At 45.8% G+C, this 16,314-nt stretch overlaps 1 long non-coding RNA gene across 1 annotated transcript; it reads left to right on the forward strand.

Annotated features, from left to right (window-relative positions):
* Positions 1-13,078: 13,078 nt before the first annotated feature.
* Positions 13,079-15,110, forward strand: LOC124850751. The gene is made up of 4 exons (XR_007031584.1): positions 13,079-13,175; positions 14,061-14,147; positions 14,303-14,407; positions 14,726-15,110. It is a non-coding gene; the product is annotated as an uncharacterized LOC124850751 (long non-coding RNA).
* The last annotated feature ends 1,204 nt before the right edge of the window (positions 15,111-16,314 follow it).

Below are 16,314 nucleotides of genomic sequence, written 5' to 3' on the forward strand. Positions count from 1 at the left end.
TTCCAACCTCTCCTCCCAGGGCATGGTTAGCTCCAGGAGGATGAGCTGTTTTGTGGCCTCAGAGGTCAAAGTAATATCCGGTCTCAATGTGGTCTGGGTCTGATTCCTACTTCAAGAAAAAGCATGATAGTTCTGACAAAATTTCAGCCAAATGTCTGATAGGAAAAAAGATTAAGTAATTACATTTTCTACCCATGAGGTCAAAGGTGTGTGTGTGTGTGTGTGTGTGTGTGTGTGTGTGTGTTTGAGCTTTTTAAACTGTGCTTCTTCTCTGGCACAATGACGGAAGGTATGGCCACTGCAGCCTCAATGCACCACTCTGCTGTGATGTGCCAGGGACTTTACTTTCTCTCTTTCCTCTGCATCAGCATCACCATAACTCTCTCTGTCCCCACTCTTTTTTAACTCTCTCTTGGAGTTTCTCAACCCCTCCCTCCTCCTCCTCTTCCCCACACACATGGGGATGTCTGAATTGGTGTACACCCTGATCAGAGTCCCTGATCTGCTGAGACCTGAGCCTAACAGGTATGTGATTAGCTGTCATGATAAGGTGAAGCCGTGCTTTTTGGAAGCACACTGGAGGAGAGTATCCGCCTGCCTGTGGACATTTGCCAACACTGGTGAAGACAGAGATGCCCCTATTTTATGAGCAAAGGGGTATGATGACATATGGTGAAAGCTTTTTGTGATTCATTAATCCTCTTGGAAGACAATCCGCCAGAGCCGGATGGTTGCATCAAACTGCTTTGGAAGAAAATATAAGTGGAAAATTATATCCTGCATTTATTTTTCACTCTATACAAAACAGATTTTTTTTAAATCAAGACTGAAAGACCACTGCGCACTCCATCAAACGATTTAGCCATATGAAACTGTGAGGGACCCATGGGCTGTCAGGGTTTAGGGTTTGGTGTCCCTGCCCCTGTGATTCCAGTCAGTTCCATGATAACAGCAGTGCAGCAGAAAGACTACTCAGCCAGTGTCTGGCTTCGCCGGAGGGACAAACTGGAACACGTAAGTTCTGAATGACAGAGCTGGGAACAGATGGAGGGAGGCTGAAGCAGGGATCTAATTTGTTGGGCCCTGAGTCAATCAGATAAATTATACATTTTCAAGAGATACAAATTTGTTTGTGATAAAATATCAAATCCTTTTAATAAAGGGTTGAGCAATTGGACCAAATGAAATGAAATGGAACGGATTTAAGTAGGGAAAGAACTTATATGTTTTAGAGGCTGACTTTTTTAAGCCAAAACATGTTTGTCTCCGTATGTCTCCTATGTTGGCCTGGTGACTTGCCCGCCACTCGCCAAATGTCAGCAGGGATTGGCTCCAATCTTGCATGTTGTGGGAGATATCTTTTCATCGTGGAAGAGCATGTTGTTATAAGGCTTATAAGGTCCTCAGCAAACTTGCTGCTTGCAGGTATACAGTATTAGCATTCTACAGAGTCTTTCGAAGTGTAGAGATGTAGAATCAGAAGAGTAAGGGTGTGTGTTGAATATTTGATGCTGGATGGCAACAGTTACACACTTACTAAGCGTGCCTGTCCCCGTTCTGCATGCGTACGCACACACACACACACACACACACAAACCTGTCAAACTCTGAGTCAGTCATGAGTTTCAGGAAATGGTGTCAGACCCTGTAGGATCAGAACAGAGAATGCGTGAATGACTGAGTTTGACTAATTTAGTCAGTGACAATAAAACATAATGCACACATTTCTTGGATCAAAGAAGAACGCTGAATGATTAATTTCAGCTCATGTGCAGTGTGGTTCAGTGTGGTTACAGAGGTTGGTTTTCCAAGTTCAGGTTAGTGCATATAAGTGGATTTAATGCCATTGGTAATCTGGATAATGGGTCTATGGATTATTTTTTGTTACCTTTGTTCTACACTTTGTAGTTACAAATGACAGCTCATGTTTTACATGCTTGACTTCTCATTCACATTACGCTGTGATAAGTTTGAAATTAAAGTTTGTGTTGAGGCAGTTATTGGATGTAAGTGGTAAAGTTTGCGATGAACTTTCTTTCTTTTCTTCTTTATGTGTTCGATATCGTGTGTGACATTTCTGTGATGCCTAGTGGAAATCATTGTAATGATCATCTTATTACATAATTCATCCCCCTTTTCCTATGTGTCGTACTGTGTGAAAACATGGGCCAAAACATGAAGGAGCAAACTTTAATATTTATAGCAAGAATGCAGGCTGTAATGAAAGCATTTAAGTTTGCTAGTTGTTGACATGCCTTTAGACCAGGGGTCTGCAACCTTCACTATCAAAAGAGCAATTTTTGGCCCTTCTCCCACCAATAAAATTCATCTGGAGCTGCAAAATCTATTTGACCCTTAAAATGAATATAACACAGTATATACATTTTTATATATAGTTATACTATATACAAAATAACTATAGTTTGTTGCATTTATGAAATTATAGAACAACAAGAAGAAAACTGTTGATAGGCTGTTTTGAACTGTTATAACAAAGCAAAACACCAAACTGTAATGAAGAGGGGGGGGGAAATCACTAGCATGTGTAGGCCTACTTAGAAATAAACACAGACCTATGCAGGCCTATTTGAGTCCTTCCCTTATTTGTGGAAAATTAATAAAAAAAACGTTTCAAGATTAGACACCTGCAGGCGGCGGGCTGTAGTCATGACCACAATGTAGGATATGACGCATATTAACACAAAACACGTTATCACAGGCTTTTCTCTACGTTCATTTTGCTAAATTATTGTCGGCATTGCTACAGAATTTTATGAAATGTCATTGAGTCACAATTACAAGACTGCAAGGGCTTTTATTTTGAAACGACAATCACAACGACGGAGCGCTGGAGCGACAGGCCCCTGAGGAGAACTAGGGAGAGAGACGAGAGAGGACAGAGTAGAGTTATCGGGTTCATTTCTACTCATCTGTTCCTAAAAGATATATATATATATATATATATATTTTAAATATATGTCACGCATCAACGTAATGGTGCCTGTGTTTTGATACAAGCAAGCAATTAGCATCCATGCTAATGTCCGACCCACAGAATGAAACATGGACTGAGTTTAACAGCCAAAGGTCTGCCTGTAACAGAGCAAGCTGTGACAAGTGCAGCAAATGTGGGCCGTTTATTATCTGCAAGCCGTGTCACACCTTGAATCTGAACAAACATGTAAGCCATAAAAAAAATTTAAATAACCGATATTTATTTTCATATCTTCAGCCCTTCTGCCAGCCGCATGCGGCTCCGGTGCCGCATGTTGCTGACCCCTGCTTAAGACAGTGAATTGCTGCCATAACTACCCAATCACTCACTACAGCACAACTAGGTGTTTATCTTTAAATTCATCAATTGAAAGTTGAATTGAAGCTACTTATAAATCTTCCGGTGTCATCAGAGGCTCTGTTCCTTTTTTCTTCTCGCATGCAGTCATATTGCATGTTCATAGCATTGGCAAAAAGCCAACACATTAAAACTATTAATAAATCTCCGTCGCTGGGAGCCCTGTTACTGTGCCGGTCGGAGAAGCGACTCTTGTTCATCCTCCAAGGACTGTGACGGCACCGGTATGGTTGGGTAGCATTTTACTCCGCCTCTCCCGGTGTAAGGTATGTGATTCACTTTATTTTCTTTACTTGTATTAACTTAGCGGCTGCGTTTTGCCGCTAAGTTTTCCGTTCCGTTCTGCTTAAGTTGGTTAGTTAGCGGCGGGCTAACTATCTGTTTACGTCCTGCTGATGCTAAACTTGGTTGGTGTAGGCGGCGTCTGCGCCCCTTTCCCTCAGCTTACGGTTTTAAAGGCCAGTATAGTTGGCGATCATAGTTGACCTAAGCTAACTGGTGCCATATTGACTTCTGGCAATGACCTCTGCCTGATGTGCCTTGGTCCTGATCCCCTGAGGGAGGGGCTTTCTGACAACTGTGGACGACTCCTTGCCAGGTCAGTTGCTGTCAGCCCAACCTAGGCATTCAAAACATTGGGCTGAGGCTGCTGCTGGAGCTCCCCCCTCCAGGAAGAAGGTGAAATCCGGAGATAAACTTTATTCAGAAGTGAATCGATTTCCCGCCGAGATGAGGTGCCTTCTCCAAAGTTGACCCTCTGACCCAACCATGCCCATGCTGGTCCCCGAGGATGATGTTCTCTCTCTGGCAGCGTCAGCCTGTCATTTTCATGAGGATGACGGGGACAGAGCCTCCACAGCCTCGGAGCCAGGCTCCCAGTCCTCGGCCCAGCGCTCACTGAGTGAGAAGGGAGACAGCTCCATGTAGGCCATCATGCGCATGGCCCTGGATAGCCCGCAGCTGTATATACCACGGCAGGTCGAATCAGCCCCTGAGAGCGCCTTCTTCAGGCGCAGGCGGGCCCCCGCCGCCTTTGCTTTTCCCCCCTCAGTTGAATACTTGAGGGAGTTGCACGCATGTTGGAGAGATACTGGGGCTCAATCTCTAGGCTCAGCCGACGGCCAAGCCTTGGAAGCCATGCATGATGCGGCAAGATTTGGGTTGGGGCATATGCCTGCTGTTGAGCCTACCATCGCATTCCTCATCGTGTCTCCTGATGAGGCGCTGCGACTGGCTGTCAGGTGCCCTCGACCCCAATCTCGGGTCATGGAAGACCTTCTCACAATCTCACATCCACAATCTTTTATACAGGAATGAGGTGTATAAAGAAAGTGACCTTAAATGACTCCTGCTTGGCATTATATGTAAAATACAGAAGAACATTTTTTTTTTATTAAAATTTATTTGACCTTTCGGGGGGGGGGCTAAAGGTAAACCAAGATAAAAGTTGCTGGAACCTCTCTCGGACCACCACGATCATTGGTGTGGCCTTACACACTACAACCATGAGGGCCCGTCCATCCCGTCTCCGTGTGGACTACATTGTCCACTTCCTTGCCCTCCACAAAGGGGCAGGTAATGGCCATACATCATGTGCCTGCGTCTCTCATCTCTGTTCTAGAACTGCGTGCAGTGTTACTAGCTCTTAAGCACTTTTTTCCGTACCTAAGAGGAAGGCATGTGCTTGTACGGTCGGACAACACTTCCAAACCGTCTTCCATATCAACCACCAGGGTGGCACCAAGTCTGCACGGCTGCTGCAGGTGTCCAAGGACCTCCTGATGTGGGCAGCCCCCCTTTTGACCAGCCTGCGGGCAATGTATCTATCGGGGGACCGGAACCAGGTGGCAGACTTCCTTCCCATCACAAGCCTCTTCCAGGTGAGTGGCGCCTCCACCCAGACGTGGTGCAATCTGTGACCTCTTCGGCAGAGCAGAGGTGGATCTTTTTTCCTCAGAGACGTCGACCCACTGCCCCCTATGGTTCTCCCTGACAGAGATGACAAGTCCTCTGGGCCAGGATGCACTGGCTCACCCCAAGGGTCTGCTGTATGCCTTTCCACCGCTTCCTCTGATTTGGACGACACTTCAGAGAGTTCTTCAGGCGGGTCACAGGATGTTACTAGTGGCCCATTTCTGGTCAGGCAGGACATAGTGCTCTCTGCTCCACAGACTTTGTCGCAGCACGCCGTGGCGCCTCCCAGACAGGAAAGACCTACTGTCTCAACTGGGAGGTCGGATCTGGCATCCCAATCCTCAGCGCCTCCAACTGTGGGTTTGGCCACTAGAGGGCCCACACTGCTGCTGAACAGCTGCATAGACACTGTCAGGCAGACCATTATGAACGCCAGAGTGCCATGCATCCACCTGCAGTACGACAATAGGTGGAAGCTATCCTGTCATTGTTGTACAGGCCGCAGTGAGGACCCTGTACATTGCTCTGTGCCAACCATCCTGGAGTTCCTGCAGTCACTCTTGAATGACGACAGGTCTCCCTCTACCCTGAAAGTGTATGTGGATGCAATATCATGTCAACCTGCTAGTGTTGACAACGGCACAGTGGGAATTCACAATCTTGTGTCCCTCTTCCTGAGGGGGGCTCAGAGGTTGAATTCGCCAAGAGCCCCATGTTCTCCAGCATTGGGACCTGCCCTTGGTGCTGGACACTCTATGCCAGTGTAACCCAGGTTAAGGGTTATTGAAGTATTGAAGTAGTGTTTATAAAGCATTGTCAAGTTGATATGGTCAACTAGGGGTTAATGTTGTTTGTTTTGGTTTAGCTGTGTGTGTGTTTGTGTATGCCGAAGTGGCCAATCAGCGGGGCTGTAGCTGGGCCGTGAACGGCCTTTTTTGCGCTGTGCTTTCCCCGGTCTTGTTCGTTCTTTTTTCTGCTGACACCCGTGTGTAGAGGCTTTACACAGTCAGGAGCTGCCAGGAATGCTGTCTCCATTGCGTGGATTGCACATAGTTCCACTTTCTAGCGGTGAGTTGAAGTGGGGGGTTGGGACTATATAAAAAGTGGTTGTTGAGTATGGTAATGACTCAAAGTAAGGTACCGCGATCATATGCTAATGCTAACATTAGCCACGATGTTAGCGCGATGCGGCGCTATTGATGTGTTAATGTGGTCGTTAGGGATAATGAATGCTGATCGATGCTAACATGAATAGCCACAAAGCAAAGGGTAGGGGTGTTACTGAATGTATGTGGTTGATTTATGTGGAATGGGGAATTTAGCGGTGTTAACAACTGCTATTACTGGTAAAAGTTGAGGTTAATTTTTGGTGTATTTTCCCCTTGATACCAGTAGGCCTATGGTGCTAAGGGAAGATTAAGCACATGATAGTTTAATGCCTCAATGTTTTATTACTGTGACTGTAAGGTGAATTGATAATTGAATGCATGTTATGTTTGTGATAAAGCTACATTAAATATTGTAGTTATATTATTATAGTAGTTCTAAAGGGACTATGGTTCCTGACATTTCATATACTCTGTTATACAAGTTACTGATGTGACCAATGGGTTCAGATGGCTGATTTATTTGTTAAATATTATTGTTGTACAACTAAGTTGAGATATTTGAATCCTAAATATTGTTTTGTTTTAGTATATTTTATAGCAAGTATTTTGACAGGAAAGCAACTTAAAGAAACCCTATGACCTTGTTTATTAGGTCAGGTTTTGTATGTGGAGGATTTTCACGATAATGATCCAGATGAGATGTTCCAGGATATCAGCAGTTTCCAGTGAACTGGAATGGCGAGCTACCTATTGACTTCCTAAGGAGAGAGAAAGATCTACCCACACAGTCCCTGCCAAGGCTCGGAGGACTGTTTCTCACTGTACAACTGGTGCGGTTTTCACACATTTTTCGCACTTCACCAGGTGGACCTCATCCGGACAAGTACTCACACACATTGGGCCCCAACGATATTTCATTTGTGTGCACACTTTATTATTTTCATATTTTATTTTGGGTATTTGCAATACTGTGCTTGCATTTCAACATTCATCTTGTATTTGCAACACAATGAAAGAAAACATTTATTTTACACTATAATACATTTGCTTAAAAACAGTAAGTTTTGTTGTCTTATTTCATCACTGTCGTTCAGTTGTCAAGGCTCTAGTCAAACCAAAAAGTCTTCTGATACTAGCCTATGTTAATTTGGGATCTCATCAATAATTACACCAGACAGGTGTTACACCAGCCTCATTTTGGGCCCTTGGCGCGGGCAGAGCTGAAATGGGTCTAAGTCATCCAGGCCTGAAGTTTGTTTACATGATTAGTTTCATCTGGCTTTATAGATAAATACAGCTGGGGATCATCTGCGTAGCAATGGAAATTCATGTGGTGTTTTCTTATAATATTGCCTAAAGGATGCATATATAAAGTGAAAAGTATCGGTCCCTGCACAGAACCTTGTGGAACTCCATGACTAATTTTTGTATTAATGGAAGATTTGTTGTTAGTGTCATGATCTTGTGTTCTCATTTCCTGTTTTATTTTGAATTACTTCATTGTGTTGTTTCACTTCCTGTCCTCTGTCTAGTTTCTGGTGTCTTGTTTTTTCCTGTGTCTCCTGCCCCTGTGATTGTCTGCACCTGTTCCTAATGTGTCTCACCTGTGTTCTAATTGCCCTGCCCTCCTTGTGTGTATTTAGTCTCTGTGCTTCCCTTTGTCTGTTGTTGGATCGTCTGTTTTTTCATGTTGTCTGGCCCGGTCTGGCCCTGTCTGTTCCTGCCTGTTCCTGCCTGTTCCTGCTCTTTGCTGTCTGTTTCTGCATTTTTCCCCCGGTTTGTTTCTGCATTTTCCCCCCTGGTTCCTGTCTGTTCCTGCCTGTTCCTGCTCTTTGCTGTCTGTTTCTGCATTTTTCCCCCTGGGTCCAGTGTTTGGATTGCCTTTGTTTGCTGCATTTTGTGGACACCTTTAGTTGTATGCTGGTTTTTGTTTTATTATAAAATATTCTGTTTCCCTACATCTGCATTTGGGTCCTGCTTTCTGCTCAGACGTGACAGAACGATCCAACCTCAAAATGGACCCAGCAGGTGATTTCTTTGATTTAGATCTTCGTGAATTAATTTACACCCTGACTTGTATTCATGGACAATTTAATAGAGAGATGGGATGGGAATACAAGGAGGGGTGTCTGCGCATGGCACGCAGGGAAGTTTCCCAGAGGCCCTGGTTGAAGTGTTCGTTGCCTGGCTGGCTCAAGGACTTTTTGAATTCTCCGGACCCCCACCCAGTCTTCCAGTGTGCCTTCCAGCCAGCACCCCAGTTGGCTAGCATCAGGCCTGCTAGCATCCAGCCAGCACCCCAGTTGACTAGCATCAGGCCTGCTAACATCCAGCCAGGACCCCAATTGGCTAGCATCAGGCCTGCTAACATCCAGCCAGCCTCCCAGTGTGCCATCCAGCCAGCACCCCAGGTGGCTAGCGTCAGGCCTGCTAGCATCAGGGTTCCGAGGGTACAGCCGGTCTCCACGTCGTCAGTCGGAGGACCAATCGACACGTTCCCCGTCGTTGGTTCGGCCGACGTCTGCTCCTCCTCGGTGCCAGTCGGAGGACCAATCGACACTTTCCCTGTCGGTGGTTCAGCCGACGTCTGCTCCTCCTCGTCCTCAGTTGGTAGGGGAAAGAGTGGCGTTTCAGTTGAGGAGCTTTTTGACATAATACGAGAACTCCAGGGATTTTTGGATGATTCGGCTCGAGCTAAGAACAGGCCAACAATGTCGGCAGGCCTGCGGCTTGCTTGCCTCCAGCCGTCCTCCACATCTTCAGTCAATGGGCCGATCAACACGTTACTTGTCGGTGGTCCGGCCGACGCCTGTGCCTCGTCTCCAGTCGGAGGACCAATCGACGCATCCGTCGTCGGTGGTTCGGCCGACGCCTGTTCATCATCCGTCGGAGGACCAATCGACACATCCGTCGTCGGTGGTCCGGCTGACGCCTGTTCCTCGTCTTCAGTCGGTGGACCAAGCGACGCGTTCCTCGTCGGTGGTCTGGCCAACGCCTGCCCCCTCCTCGTCTACAGTCGATGCCCCTCCTCGTCGCCAGTCGATGGACCGATCGACACGTTCTTTGTTGGTGGTCTGGTCGACGTCTGCTACTCCTCGTCTTCAGGCGATGGACCGATCGACGCGTTCTCCGTTGGTGGTCCAGTTGACGTCTGCTCCTCGTCCCCAGTCGATGGACCGATCGACACGTTCATCGTCGGTGGTCCGGCCGAGCTCTGCCCCTTTACGTCGGCAGTCGATGGACCGATCGACGCGTTCCTCGTCGGTGGTCCAGTCGACGCCAGCTCCTCGTCCCAAGTCGATGGACCAATCGACACGTTCATCGTCGGTGGTCCGGTCGACATCTGCTCATCCTCGTCGCCCGTCGGAGGACCAATCGACGCGTCCGTCGTCTGTGGTCCGGTCGACATCAGCTCCTCCTCCTCGCCCGTCGGTGGTCCGGCCGACGCCTACTCCTCCTCGCCCGTCGGAGGACCGATCGATGCGTTCCTCGTCGGTGGTCCGGTCGACGCCTACTCCTCCTCGCCCGTCGGAGGACCAATCGATGCATTCCTCGTCGGTGGTCCGGTCGACGCCTGCTCCTCGTCCCCAGTCGATGGACCTATCGACGCGTCCGTCGTCGGTGGTCCGGTCGACATCTGCTCCTCCTCGTCGCCCGTCGGAGGACCGATCGTCACGTTCCCCGTCGGTGGTCTGGCCAACGCCTGCTCCTCGTCCCCAGTCGTCAGGCTGATCGACATGTTCCCTCGGCAGTGGTCCGACCGGCGCCTGCTCCTTGTTCCTCGTCGGTGGTCCGACCAAGGCCTGCTCCATGTCCCCGGTCGGTGGGCCGATCGACGCGTCCCTCGTCGGTGGTCCGATTGTCACCTGCTCCACGTCCCCGGATGGGGGGGCCGATCGACGCGTCCCTCGTCGGTGGTCCAACCGTCGCTTGCTCCATGTCCCTCGTCGGTGGTCCAGCCGAACTCTGCTACTTCTCGCCAGTCGGTGGGCCGATCGACGCGTCCCTCGTCGGTGGTCCCCCGGAACTGTCGTACCTGCCTGCAAGGCCTCTTGGCGTTCCCCCAGAACTGTCGTGCCTGCCTGCAAGGCCTCTTGGCCGTCTCCCAGAACTGTTGTGCCTGCCTGCAAGGCCTCCGGGCCTTCCCCCAGAACTGTCGTGCCTGCCTGCAAGGCCTCTTGGCCGTCCCCCAGAACTGTCGTGCCTGCCTGCAAGGCCACCGGGCCTTCCCCCAGAACTGCTACGCCTGCATGGCCGGCCTCTGGGCCTTCCCCCAGAACTGCTACGCCCGCATGCCAGGCCTCCGGGCCGTCCCCCAGAGCTCCTACGCCTGCTGAAACCCCCCAGCAAAACCCCTGTCCAGTTCCCCAGTGACAGTTTTTTTCAGTCCATCCTGGCCCCCTTCCATCCATGTCTTGTTTTTTCCTGTGTCTCCTGCCCCTGTGATTGTCTGCACCTGTTCCTAATGTGTCTCACCTGTGTTCTAATTGCCCTGCCCTCCTTGTGTGTATTTAGTCTCTGTGCTTCCCTTTGTCTGTTGTTGGATCGTCTGTTTTTTCATGTTGTCTGGCCCGGTCTGTTCCTGTCTGTTCCTGCTCTTTGCTGTCTGTTTCTGCATTTTTCCCCCGGTTTGTTTCTGCATTTTTCCCCCTGGTTCCTGTCTGTTCCTGCCTGTTCCTGCTCTTTGCTGTCTGTTTCTGCATTTTTCCCCCTGGCTCCAGTGTTTGGATTGCCTTTGTAAGCTGCATTTTGTGGACACCTTTAGTTGTATGCTGGTTTTTGTTTTATTATTAAATATTCTGTTTCCCTACATCTGCATTTGGGTCCTGCTTTCTGCTCAGACGTGACAGTTAGTGTTAACAAACTGAGATCTTTCTGATAAGAATTAAACCTTTAAAGTCCTGTTCCTTTAATCCCAATGTGTTCTAGTCTCTGTAACAGCATCTTGTGATCAATGTGGTCAAATGCAGCACTAAGATCTGATAGGACAAGAATAGAAACATGTCCACTATCTGAGGCCATGAGAAGGTCTTTGGTAAGCTTCAGCAGTGCTGTTTCTGTACTATGATGATTTTTTCTAAACCCTAACTGATAGTCTTCAAGCAGACATTTCCTGTGTAAATAGTCACATAACTGGTTAGCAACAGTTAGCTAAGATATATGGGTCTAGAGTCGTTTTTTTGAGCAGAGGTTTAACTACTGCCAACTTAAAGGCCTTTGGTACATAGCCTGTTAATAGAGATAAATTGATCTGATCTAATATGGAACTACTGATTAAAGGTAAAACATACTTAAATAGCCTTGATGAAATAGGATCTAAAAGACAGGTTAATGGCTTGGATGAAGTGATCAGCGAAGTCAGCTCAGCCAGATCTATAAGGGAAAAGCAATCTACTGTAAATTTAAATTATGCAATACTGTTGGTTCTGAGGCTACTGTACTGGACAGTGTGTCTGTGCTATTAGTGGGAAGAAGCTGATAATTTTTTTCCCTGATGGTAATTATCATTTGTAAAGATGTTATGTTTTTGGGATGTATTGTGTTTGGCTTCTGTTTTTCTCCTGTTCTCCCCCTCCCTTTTTGTTTCTCCTTTCGCAGTGTGTGTGCGGCAGGAGGCGGGGCTTGCTCTCTCTCTGCTCCACGGCTGGAGCTCATGATACACACCTGGCATCAATAACCTATATCACTGCTCTCCATAACTACCTGGTCATGACTCCACTCCTGCGCCAGATAATTCCTTGTCGTGTGGTTGTGCACCAGCAAACTTTGATCTTGAGTGTTTTGGGTAGATGGCGTTGTTTGTCTCTGTTGTTGTTTTTCTAAAAATTGTCAAATTTTTCCTTTTTGTACTTTTTTCAGTTTGCGCTCCGCTGCCATACAGAGACGCTGTGTATTTTCCTCGAGCCAGCCTGCTTCCTGCCATTGCCACCAGATGATATTTTTGTGGAAAACCTTTTGTTATTAAATCATGTTGAACTCTACTTAGCCTGTCTCCGAATCAGTTCGTCCAACACTTTTTGACTAAACCGTGACAAAAGAAGCTCATTGAATCATTGCTTGTAAGAGTTTGAGGAATAGTCTGTTCAGTAGAGCTTCTACTCTCTGTCAGCCTGGTTACAGTGATGACAAGGAACCTGGGGTTGTTTTTATTTTCCTCTTTTAGTGAAGAATAATATGTGGTTCTGGCATTTTGAAGGACTTTCTTATATATATATATATTTCCAGTCTAGGTGAGAATCATCTTGATTATTGGAACATGTTTGTGCATTGAGCTATCCTCCTCTGTTTGACTGTCTTCTTTTTCAGAGGGGCGCCAGTGTCGAGTGTGGAACGTAGTGAGGCTGCTGCACTATTAACAACATCAATTTGTGTGGGAGTAAAGTTTTGATAATTATCCTACACTGTATCAACACATGGTAGTGGAGTAAATAACGACTGAATTTTTTCCTTGAATTTAATTACAGAGTTATCTGATAGACACCTGGTGTAATATAATTTTTCTCCAAATTCAGTAAAGTTAATAATCAAGAATTCAATTCTCTCAGGGAGAGAGCACTGGCGGAGCCAATCTCGGCCACCCCTAGCACCACATCACAGTAGTTGCCATCAATAGTTTTGATGGCTGTGGAAACATGCGGAACCTTTCTTGCACCGCTAGTACTAGGTCGGACCCTTTAGCCATGCGCACATATCCGGTATTTGAATTTAACGGCGCAAGCACACATGAATGCCTGCTACAGACCTGACCGGACCTGACACTCCGAGTGGGAATTCTAAGGAAACCAACCAAAAACAGTAAAGTATGACATCATAATAGATGTTGTTATGGTCTTCTAGTAACTGTGACTATCCCACCCATGACTATCTATTTTGCGAAGTTTAGAAGCAAGCTAACTCGGAGGAGAACATAGCAAACTGTTAGAATTGCTATATGCTATGCTTTATCTACACTATTTTTTTTGTAACTTCGGACCGATTTTCGATGTATCTAGTTAATTGCTGTTGTTGCCAGGACTTGTTATGATTGTGTCAGGTATGTACAGTATATGCTGCATTTTGGATAGGTTTATCATTTAAGAGGGGAAAAATGAAGAGGAAGGCAGATACAGCATCATTCTTCAGGGCAAGTGGCAAGAAGAAGTCAGCTGAGGCATAGAATGACATTCAGGGTGAGATGGAGAAAGAACAGGCAGACGCAGAGGGCGAGGATGAGGAGCCCCGAGTGAGCAGGAACTTAAGGGGACCTCCAGGTATACAGTATAGAGACCTGGGTACGAGGTTATCTTATTTACAATTGTCTTCAAGTGTGTCTATTCATATACAGGTTATGTTGAAAGTGCATTGTAAAACATTTCAGTAAGAATCTTCAGTACACTTTCACTAATATTATTTTCATTATTTCATTTAACCATTGTTTACTCGAGAGATCAATTGAGGGGTGACCCTCATTTGCAATGATGTTGAGTCAAAGAAATGCAAAACAAAAACAACAATACATACACAATATACAATGCAAAAACATCAAATACACTACAACTGGTAAAGAGAAAAAAAACATTTTAACATTTAGACAGAGATGTAGAATAGTAGATGTAGAGTTTATATTGTATCTGTTTAATACTGTAGAAAATGAATTATCATCTTTTGGAAATCAACAACTTAAAATCTGATGTTTTTACATTTAGATGTTTCCCAAAGGCCCCAACAAGCCAAACAATCAGAGAGTAAGAGAGAGGAGCCTCCACTGAAGAGTGCCCCAAGTGGAGTTCCAGGTAAAGCTGTTACTCATACTCTCAGCAACTATCTTCACTGATTGTCCACTAGTTTATATTGTATCTGTGAAATACTTGGATAGTGGATAGTGGATCATTACACCTTGTGGAAAATACTTTAAACACCTATAAATATTTTTTATATATATATTTAGATTCCCAAAGACAAAAGCAAGCACAACAAGCAAACCAGACGGACTCAGAGTCAGACAGCGAAAGAGAGGAGCCTCCAATGAGGAGTGGCCCAAGTGGACCTCCAGGTATACTCACTCTTTCCCACATACTGGACACTTGCATTTCACTTCAGTTTTGCCCAATCTGATACAGTGGCAATGTTAATAAACAGCCTGATAATTCATGAACAGGTATGAGTCACACCACTCACCTCAACTGGAGTAGAGATGGATGAATGGCCTCAAATATATAACGTTTTTAAGTAGACTGAAGGGTTCAGATAATCCATTCGATGTAAATTGGGATAGTTCTCCAATTAATTAGGTTATCTTGATTGTTATAAATCTCTGCTGTAGTTGAATAATTTAATTTGTATTTTTTCTTTTTTTGTTTTGTTTAAACAGACATTTCCAAATCAAGAGCCAACAGTCCAGTCCAGCCTCGCCTGAAACTCTTTCCCAGGACACTCCAGGGCGACAGGCGCAGAAACTTTCAAGCGTCGTGGTACAATATACACTCATGGCTAGAATACTCACAGACTCAAGACTCAGCATATTGCTATGCATGCAGGCATTTTGGGCTCCCAAACACAGAGACAGTGTTTACATCAGCCTTGGGATATAAGAACTGGAAAAAGGCAACATTCAGAGATGGAGGGTTTTGTGCTGTAGTGTCTTTTTGTCCATATATGGAATAAGAGGGGAATATGGGCTTACTTCTCTTCCTTTGGAATGTTATGCAAGGGGTCTTTCAAGGACCCTTACCACTCCTTTACTTGGCCTTGAAAGTTACACGTCTCACATAGCATAACTTGATTCGAAACCAGGTGTTCCTTATCAAGCCAACGATGGGCCTATAAATGTAACCCCAAAGAAGAGTCGGGAGGGTTGTCCTTTTGGCCGGACACTCTCCAAGCTCTGCAGGGCTTGAATCGATGCTGGTCTTTTTGTAATAAACCTTTATATACAATCAAGACGGTGTCGGCGGACTTCTCTTCAATACATCTTCACATCATCGCTACTTAGTATACAACAGTGCACATGCAAAGGGAGAGGGTCACACAAATGCAATGATTGCTTGGAAAGAAAATGAGAGAGCAGATAAAGCTGATGCGTTGTTAATTAGTACTCTAACTAAAGAACATCATAAGCAGATAGAGGAAAATCGTGCCTACATAAAAAGTTTAGCAGAAGTCCTACTGTTAACTGCAACCCAGAATATTTCACAGAGGGGACATAGGGAGACAGAAGATGCAGACAATAGGGGAAACTTCTTGGCTATATTGGACATGATTTCTAAACATGACCCAGTTGTTAAAAAGAAAATGACAGGGCCTTGCAATGCAAAATATACAAGCCACCAAATTCAAAATGAAATTTTGGATACATTAGCTGAAATGGTACGCTCTTCCATCATAAACGAAGTCAAGGAGAGTGAAGTATTTTCCCTTATGGCAGATGAAACTAAAGACCTTAAAAAAAAGGAGCAGATCTGTTTAGTGCTAAGATATTATTATGCAGGAACCGTAAAAGAGAGCTTTTTGCACTTTGAATCTGCAGACCGCCTAGATGCTGCAGGCCTGACAGATAAAATAATACAGGTACTTGAGAGATGTGGCTTGGAATACAAAAGTAACCTGATCGGGCAATCATATGATGGGGCTTCTGTCATGAGTGGCAAGCACTCTGGCATTCAGGCTCGTATTAAAGAGGTGGCAAAACAGGCCTTTTATGTACATTGCCCATTGTCTTAATCTGGTTCTTGTGGACACAGTTAAAGCAGTCCCACAAGCTGAATGTTTTTTTGCATTGTTGCAGAGACTCTATGTATTTGTGTCTGGTTCTTACATTCACAGCAAGTGGCTTAACATACAGAAAGAAATGTATCCTGGAGCACCCAGAGAGCTTCAGCGATTGAGTGAAATAAGGTGGGCTTGCCAGCCTATAGCTTGCCACACTGTGCTTGATAGACTACCTGCCATCATGCATCTCCT

Source organism: Scophthalmus maximus, chromosome 10 (genome assembly GCF_022379125.1).
Source record: "Scophthalmus maximus strain ysfricsl-2021 chromosome 10, ASM2237912v1, whole genome shotgun sequence".
NCBI classification, from domain to species: Eukaryota; Metazoa; Chordata; class Actinopteri; order Pleuronectiformes; family Scophthalmidae; genus Scophthalmus; species Scophthalmus maximus.